The 9,239-nt window shown below is 46.8% G+C and overlaps 1 long non-coding RNA gene across 1 annotated transcript; it reads left to right on the forward strand.

Annotated features, from left to right (window-relative positions):
* Positions 1 to 87: 87 nt before the first annotated feature.
* LOC128928605 (uncharacterized) lies at positions 88 to 5,366 on the forward strand. The gene is made up of 2 exons (XR_008473955.2): positions 88 to 586; positions 4,018 to 5,366. It is a non-coding gene; the product is annotated as an uncharacterized LOC128928605 (long non-coding RNA).
* Positions 5,367 to 9,239: the final 3,873 nt, after the last annotated feature.

The following is a 9,239-nucleotide window of genomic DNA, read 5'->3' on the forward strand; positions in this document are numbered from 1 at the left end:
CAGAGGGAGGGCCGGGCGGGGTCTACGGGGGCCGGGAAGCTGGCGCGGGGGCGGTGGGACAAGGGGCGGGGGCTCGGCGGGGTCTACGGAGGCCGCGGCGGGCGCCGATGTGGCCGCGAGGGGAGGTGAGGGGAGGCGGCCGAGGTGGGGTGGGCGGCCGGTAGGGTTCCTTGGAGGCCGGGGGCGGAGGGCCGAGTCGACCCGAGCCGGGGCGGGCGGCCGAACAGGGTCGATGGGGGCTGAGATTGAGCGGCCAGGCGGGATCTGAGGGACGGAAGCCGGGGTGACCCTACGCCGCGGGCCAAGCGCGACTCTCTCCCTCTCGACCTGTGCGGAGAGGAAAAACATGAAGGCGGGCGCCCAAGGAGCCCTGGCCCGGGGAGTAGGAGTCGGGGTGGAAACGGATCCCCCTTTCTGTCCGCTGGGAATTGAGGGAATCCCCCCGCTTTCACCCTCCCAGCCCGCCACGGGGTTGGGCTTTGTCCCTTGTCTTGGGTTTGAAGGCGGAGGCACAAAGGGCTGTCCACAAACCAACCAGCTTCGGAGGCATAAATTTGATGCGAGTTAACAAAGATTCTCGACTGCGGTGAGTCTGTTCAAGGGGATGCTTTCACTGAGCGTCCCCATTAGCCAAGTTAGCCTGCTGTGGACAGCTCTTTACTTTTACCCGAAGCTCCTTTGGCTCTGTTTTCTCTTTGGGGGGTCATGAAGTTTGTCCACGGCCCCTGCTCAGGACAGGCTCTGGGATGGGTGCTGGGGAGCCAGCAGCAGCTACGCAGAAAGAGGCAGATCAGGCTTGTCACCCCTACTTTTGTAAAAAGAAATCTAGTATTGCTAGGTGTCCTGGGCTGTGTGCTTAGCGACTCACATATGTTCTGAAGCCCTCACAAAAGCCCTGAGAGGTAGAAATTATTTTATCTATTTTGTAGGAAGGATATTGAGGCTGAGCCAGCCGGCTTCGCATTGGCCCAAGGTCACATACAGCCATCACTCGAACCTCTCTCAGTCTGCTTCTTTCCGGTGTCTGTGCAGCTTAATCACTTCAGAATGGGAAGGAAACTGGGCCCAGGGAAGTTAAGCAACTTGCGCACTCACTCTGGCTAGTTGGTGTCGGGGCAGGGACAGAACTCAATTCCACTGTTTTCCCCAGTTCCTGGTGAGTGTTGTGTGCCTGGCACTGTGTGCCCCTGGCACTGTGTGTGGTAGAGATGCTGTTTCTTTTGTCTGTAACCTCCTCCCAATTCTGTTAACAAAAACAAAAACCATGCCCTGTCCTTAAAGCCTATAGGGTTCAAATGCCACCTCTTTGATGATACTTTCCCTGTAACAGCACTTGATAACTCTCATGGGACTTAGCAAGTAATTGTAATAAGAGGCATATATGTTGTTAGTTCAATATAGCAAATCTTTGTTGAGGGCCCACTATGTCCCACGTATGTCTGGAAGCTACTCTGTCTTCCTTGAGGACTGGAAGCAACCATATTTCTCTTTTCTTTCTCACTTTATGAGGTTCTTCTAAAAGCCTCTAGCGAATTAATGAACACTTGTGTGCCTGCCCTCTAGGAGTCTGCATTACACTTGGAGAAATATACTGAAACCTGTTAAGGGCTAACTTAGGTAAATTGAGAATATAAATGTAAGGAGATTTGGAAGGCAAACCAGTGGGCGGTACATGGGCAGTCTTTGGGGGCAGAAAGACCTTGAGCAATGCCTTGAAGAATGATTTGCATATGGCAAAAGCAGAGAAGATATTTCTGTGGCAGAAATGGGGTGAGCCCAGGACACCTGTTGGACATGAGGATTTGTTCTACATGTATAGAAGGAAGAAACGAACTGGGTAGAGTGAGTCCAGATTGTAGAAGGCTGTCAAAGCCAAGCTGGCAGACAGAAGAGTCACTATTAGTGTGGGAGGCCAAAGTAAATTACAGCAGGTTCTGGCCTGGTGATAACCATCTGCCCCAGACTGAGAGGAACATCGCCACTTCAGCTAAATACCAGGAGCTTTGTAGGAGCCTCGTAGTCCAACAGGGCACAGGTCTCTGACCTGTGGGATGGGAAGACGGCAGAGGAAATCAGAAGACTCACTCATCACAAGAAGCTTGTTTAAAAACTATTCAGCTAAGTTTGGGTTGTATTGTTAAAATCTCTAGTGCACAAAAAGAGGTCATCCCCCTTCAAGCAGTTATCCATGTTAGGGGCAGAGGCATTGGTGCTTCAATTTGTAAAGCAGCTTGCTGCCTAGATCTGGCCTTGGAGGCAAAAGCATTTAGTGCTATCACCAAAGTGTGTGACCTTGAGAAGTATCCCTAACCTCTAGATTTCAGGGTCACCCCTTCTGTAAGATGCATCTTTAAGGATATTTCTTATTATTAATCTGTTTCTTAGAGAAAAAGGCATCTGATCATTGTCAAAAATAATTCAATGATATTTAAATTTTTAAAAATTGATCCAGGCTAAGTACAGTGGTTCATGCCTGTAATCCCAGCCCTTTGGGAGGCCAAGGCAGGAAGATCACTTGAGGCCAGGAATTCAAGGCCAGCCTGGATAACAGCAAGACCCCAACTCCACCAAAAATCAAAATCAAAGTTAGCTGGATATGATGGCAGTCAGGAGGTTGAGATGGGAGGATCACTTGAGCCCGGGAGTTCAAGGTTATAGTGAGCTACGATGGCACCACTGTACTCTGACCTGGGCAACAGACCAAGACCCCATCTCAGAAAAATCCAAGAGAAGAAAGAAAAGAAAACCACCCAGACCGTAGGCCAGATATGAGAAGGGAAGGTTTCTCAATTTTTGCCTCTACTGAGCACTGAATAAATAAATAGTGGGTAGGAGGAGGGGACTGTTCATATTTTCAGCATTTCCCTCTCATTCTTTTCCTCTGGGAGATAGTGCATATAATGGTTAAGACCTAGGCTGTAGAATAGACTGACTTGGGTTCAAATTCAGCTCCATGCCTGACTTTGGAGTGTGACCTCTCTGAACTTCAGTATCTTCATCTATAAGACAAAAGTAATAGCTACCTCACTGGGTCAGGTGTGGTGGCTCACACCTATAATTCCTGGACTTGGGGAGGCCAAGGCTGGTGGATTGCTTGAGCCCAGGAGTTCAAAACCAGCCTTGGCAACATGGCAAAACCCTGTCGCTACAAAAAAAATTTTTTTTAATTATCCAGGCCTGGTGGAGAATGACTATAGTCCCAGCTACCTGGGGAGCTGAGGTGAGAGAATCACTTGGGCCCAGAAAGTCAAGACTGCAGTGAGACCTGTTCACCATTGCACTCCAGCACAGGTGACAGAGAAAGGCCCTATCTCAAAAAAAAAAAAAAAAAAACTGCCTCTCTGTTATGAGGATTAGACGAAAGACATCACATGATGCTGGGCATATGGCAACACAGTGAATACTGGACAGCTAATATACTTTGCAGAGCCACTATATAGCTTCACAGAGCTTCTATGTCCAGATTTCAATGACTTTCTTTCATCATTATTTCTTGGGGCTCCCAGGACCATATGTGGCTTACAAACCACAGGCTAGGATGTGCTTAATGTTAAAAACAGGCAGTGTGTTTCTCTGAAGTGTGGCTCCGCCATGGTGCTCGGTTACACCCAGAGGAGGAGGCTGGTGGGCAGTCATGGAAGCCCATCTTCCAGGGCAAGAAGGGACCAGCAGCTCTTCTTGGAGACTTCCATTCTCCTACTCCAGTTTCTGAACACAGCAGGCATCTAGGGGAGTTTCTCTTCTTTTTTTCTCCTCGTTTCGCCTTCTCTATCCCTTTTCCTCGCTGAAGTGTGTTGGATGGTCAGGAATGTGGGTGGAGAAGAGCGGGGAGCTGGAGACATCTCTTCCTTTCATCCAGCTTATGTAAAAATGCCTCTGAACTCCCTTGCACCACATGGACCATAAATTATAAGGTTGAGCTTTATAAGCCTGCAACCCTCTTGGCTTTCTGCATGTTGATTAGAATGCCTAAATAGAAAACCCCCATTAATGTTGATTGCCTCTTCTGTGTTCCAGGTTGGCAAGGCCTCCAGTGGCCAAGGAACGAGCCTGGATGCCCTGCAAACAGTATGTGTTAGGGATTGGGGGGGCATTCTTTTTAGTTTGGCTCTGGAGTGCTAGGACCACCTTTCCCAGCCTCAGGGGCGCACATCCTCAGGAGCTGCCTACCTCCAGATGTACCTCCACGCAGAAGAGGAAGGGCCCAGCTGGGGCACCTCTTGGTTGAGAAATGGGTATGCGACGTTGTCATGTGGGCACATTTTGATACTACTTTAAAAATAGGCCAAGCACAGTGGCTCACGCCTGTAATTCTAGCACTTTGGGAGGCCAAGGGGGCAGATCACCTGAGGTCAGGAGTTCAAAATCAGTCTGGCCAACATGGAGAAACCCCACCTCTACTAATAATATAAAAATTAGCTGGGTGTGGTAGCAAACACCTGTAATTCCAGCTACTCGGGAGGCTGAGGCAGGAGAGTCACTTGAATCTGGGAGGCAGAGGTTGCAGTGAGCCAAGATCACACCACAGCACTCCAGCCAGGGTGACAGAGTAAGACTCTGTCTCCATCAACTAACCAGTAAATGCATACATAAACACCTTTCTACTTGTTTTTGCAGTCCTGAGATATGTGCTCAGTAGCATCCCTGGCCTTCTAATGTGAACTTGAGGGATGGGTACAACCCAGAGGTGGCATGGGGGACAGGAGATAAGGAAGGCCTACTGTTCATATTACTCGCGAACATAACATGGTTTTACATTTTGATGCCACTTCATTAAATTGACTGTGTGATATGAGCTGACTTTCCACCCTCCTTTAAATTCTGGCTGACACATCCGTATCCTCAGGTGGTATCAGTTGATAATGCGCATGAACATATTTTGTAAACTACAAGGTGCTAAACAATTGTTTGCTTGTATCCCTCTCTGTGGGATCCAATTGTTTGCTTATATCACCTCTGTTTGGTGCTATACACAAAGCTGTGAAGTCTCAACAAGGATGCTGTGACTACGATGAGCACAAAATAAAGTCTTTTTGTTGTTATTTTTCTTTTTGAGATGGCATCTTGCTCTGTCGCCCAGGCTAGATGCTCAATCTCGGCTCACTGCAACCTCCACCTCCTGGGTTCAAGCGATTCTCCTGCCTCAGCCTCCCGAGCAGCTGAGATTACAGGCCTGTGCCACCACTCCTGGGTAATGTTTTTGTATTTTCAATAGAGATGGGTTTCACCATGTTGGCCAGGCTGGTGAACTCCTGTGATCCTCCCACATCAGCCTTCCAAAGTGCTGGCATTACAGGTGTGAGCCACTGCACCTGGCACAAAATAAAAGTCTGATAAAATAATATTAAAATTAATAGCTAAATGTTGTTGGGTCTTGATTATGTGTGGTCCTTGTACTAAGCACTCTGCATATTTTTTTAAATTTATTTTTTATTTCCCTAGGCTTTTGGGTAACAGATGGTGTTTGGTTACATGAATAAGTTCTTTAGTGGTGATTTCTGAGATTACGGTGCACAAATCATATCTTTTAAACTTCGCAACAACCCTGTGAAGGACTTACTCTTCTCCCCATTTTACAGATGATGAAACAGAAGAGAAGCATAGAACAGTTGGGAAACCTGTCCTAGTTCCCGCAGCTAATAAGTGATAGAACCAGGATTTGAACCCAGGTGGCCTGACTACAGAGCCTGAGCTCTTAGGCACCATTTAGCTGCTTAAAATCCTGGCAGGCCCACTCAGCGCTGAAATGGGTAAATAATGGTCACTGGGTGGCTAAGGATGGAGAAATCTTCATACCCAGAGCTGGAATGGAAATTAAACAGCTCAGTCCATGGTGCCTTAGCAGTCACTGAAGCTCATTCATTTTCAAGTTAATGAGTTAGAATTTTCACTCACCAACCAAAACTTCACTGGCCAAAGGGATCTGGAGCCTCCTCCAGCTGGCATGAGTGGTGTTATGTTGGTGGCCTGGACGGTGAGTGACTCTCAGTGTTCTATCTGGGAAGTCTTCATGTGCACAAGTTTTACTCCTATGGAAAAGAGGGACCTTGTTAAGATTGAGTGGCAGCCATCGATATAACCCTTGACGGACAGTGGTAACGCCCTTGCAGCTGAGAATTGGTTGGAACCCAAGTCCAAGGAAGCCAAGACCAGGGCTTCTGTGAGCTTGGCATCGTTATAGGGTTATAGTCTGTAGAATCAGGAAGAACTAGTTCAAATCTTGGCTCTTGCCACTTACGTGACCTTGAGCAAAATATTTCCCTTTAGTGAGTCCCAGTTTTATGGAAAATAACCATAGTACCTACTTTGCGGACACAATATGAGCATAAAATGGATTTTCTCCTCCACCTCTGCTCACAGTCTTCCACATCCCAGCACAGGCCAGCTCCATCTGTTCAGTTGCTCAGGAATCATCCTTGATTTGTTTGTTTCTCTCACTCCTGTCCCATATTCAGTGCAGTATATTAGCAAATCCTGCTGGCTTTATCTTCAAAATACATCGAGCATCTCACACTTCTCATGACCTCCACAGCTACTCCACTGATCCCAGCCACCAGTAACTCACACTTGGGTTATGGAAATATGCTCAAGACTGACCTCTCGGCTTAAGTACGTGTCACCCTGTCTTGTGTTTTCAGCACAAAAGCCAGAGTGACTCCATTAAAATATAAGTCAGATCATGTTACACTTCTTTCCAAAATCCTCTGATGACATTCCAAGTCAGTCAGAGTAAGGGCCAGAGTTTTTACAATGATCTGGTTCCCCTGTTCTGCCCCCCTGCTGCATCTCTGATCTCATCCACTGTCACTCCCAGCTTTCATCTAGCCACACCAGCCTCCTTTTTGCTCCTCACAAGCCAGGTATGTCGCTACCTGGGGGCCTTCATAATTTTCTTCCTGGCCTTTCCCCCCCTGGTATCCACATGGGGCCTCCTTCCTTTCCTCAATTCAAATGTCACCTCAAGATGAGCCACCTTTTTTTTTTTTTTTGAGACGGAGTCTTGCTCTGTCACCAGGCTGGAATGCAGTGGCACAATCTCGGCTCACTGCAACCTCTGCCTCCTGGGTTCCTGGGTTTAAGCGATTCTTCCGCCTCAGCCTCCCGAGTAGCTGGGACCACAGACACGTACCACCACACCTGGCTAATTTTTTTGTATTTTTAGTACAGATGGGGTTTCACCATGTTGACTAAGATGGTCTCGATCTCTTGACCTTGTGATCCGCCCGCCTCGGCCTCCTACAGTGCTGGGATTACAGGCATGGGCCACCGCACCCGGCTGAGATGAGCCTTCTTTAACCATCCTAAATAAAAATGGCAGCTGCCCAACCCCACAAAGTTCTTTCCCTGCTTTATGTTTCTCTCCACTATTTATTTTACTTTGACATACTACATATTTCTTTGTAGAATTTGACATACTACAAGGAAATACGCAGTATGTCAAAGAAAAATAAATGTCAATCCTTGTAGTATTGTAAATTCTCACTTGCGGAATTAGGTTAATGAGAAGTGACAGATGATGTGTCTGTCACTTCGCATTAACCTAATTCCGCAAGTGAGAATTTAATTTAGCTCACTCCTGTATCCTCTGTGCCCAGGAAAATGTCTGATGTATAGTAGGAGCTCAATAAATTTTATAAATAATCACATCATAAAAATCTAGGTAGGGCCTTCTTTTTTATAAGATAACCACAAGGAAGAAGACTGGAAACAGGGAACCCAGTGAGGAATGACCTCTGAAAGCTTCAGTATGATTAGGAGGAGGGTGGAGGTGATGTTAACGGTGGTTATAGTGGAGATGACAGTGCTGATGATGATGGTGCTGTGAGAATAATGATGGGATGGCAATGACGATGAAGACAGTCACCACTGTGATGTCAGTGAGAATTTGATCACTAACACCTTTTGGCTGCCGGGGAGCTGCAATGAGTGACACATGCCCCTTTGATCTTTAACATTTACTGATCACTTACTGTATGCCAACTATGCCAGGAGCTTTACATGCAATACCTCCTTTCATCCTCAGTAAATCTTTGATAGAGGCACCACAGTACTATTGATCTAGTTTGCTGATGAGGGTGGACAGCTTATTCAGAGTGACCCAACTTGAGAATGGTAGGGGACAGAGTAGAATCCAGGCAGTTAATGCTAAAGCTCACACTCTCAGCTAGCATACGAACAGATGAGAGATAAGAACAGGAAGCCTAGTGTAATGAAGTGACTAAGCCAGTACCATTCAGTCTTCAGATAAAATCCAGCTTCTTACTAAGCATCATGAATCTCCAACTGTGAAGGGGAAGGCAGGGTTATATCTCAACCTGACACTGGTAATTCACCTCTGCAATTGTTCCCTCTCACCACGCTGTTGATGGACATCCATCATCCCTTAGGTATGCTATAGGCAGGAAAAAAAATTACAAGGCGCCCTGCCTTAGCATGACATTAAAAAAAAAAAAATACTTTCTCAATCCTCTCTCTAGTCTCATTTCTCCCTCCAGTCCCTTCCTACTATACATTTAGCCAGACAGAGCTTTCCTGCAATTGCCCTAATTTGCCTTATTCTCTTAGGAACTCGGCTTCCTTGACCCTTTTCTGCCTTCACCCCTAACCTGCATAAAGCGTCTCTTCTTGGTATATCTCCAGCTCCCGGATGGGTCATGACACTTAATCACAATGTATTGTAATTACCTACTGTCATCCACACTAGAACTTTCAGAGCAGAGACTGATCTGTTCCTTTTTTATCCCAACACTAGGCATTTTGCCTAGATTGTTGCCTAGATATATTGCATAGGCACTCAAAATATGATGGATGGATGGATGGATGGATGGATGGATACTGTAAAGATACTATCTCCAAATGCAGTCACATTATTAGGTACCAGAGGGCTTCATCATAAGGAATTTGGGGCTATCCATTCACCAGCCCATAACTGGTGAATGGATAGATATGACATGACTTAGAATGCTAGGCTTCTGGAGGAGGTGGAGCAAGATGGTGGAACAGAAGCCTCCACTGATTGTCTTCCCCACAGGAACACCATATTTGGCAACTATCTATACACAAAACAGCAGCTCCATGGGAACACAAAACAGCACCTTCATAGGAACAAAAAATAAGGTGAGCACTCGCGATAGCTGGTTTTAACTTCATATTACTGAAAGAGGCACGGAAGAAGGTAGGAAAGTCAGTCTTGAATTGTTGACGCCACCTTTCCCTGTTCCACGGCAGTGCACTTGTGG

The sequence above is a fragment of the Callithrix jacchus genome, chromosome 9, assembly GCF_049354715.1.
Source record: "Callithrix jacchus isolate 240 chromosome 9, calJac240_pri, whole genome shotgun sequence".
NCBI lineage: Eukaryota > Metazoa > Chordata > Mammalia > Primates > Cebidae > Callithrix > Callithrix jacchus.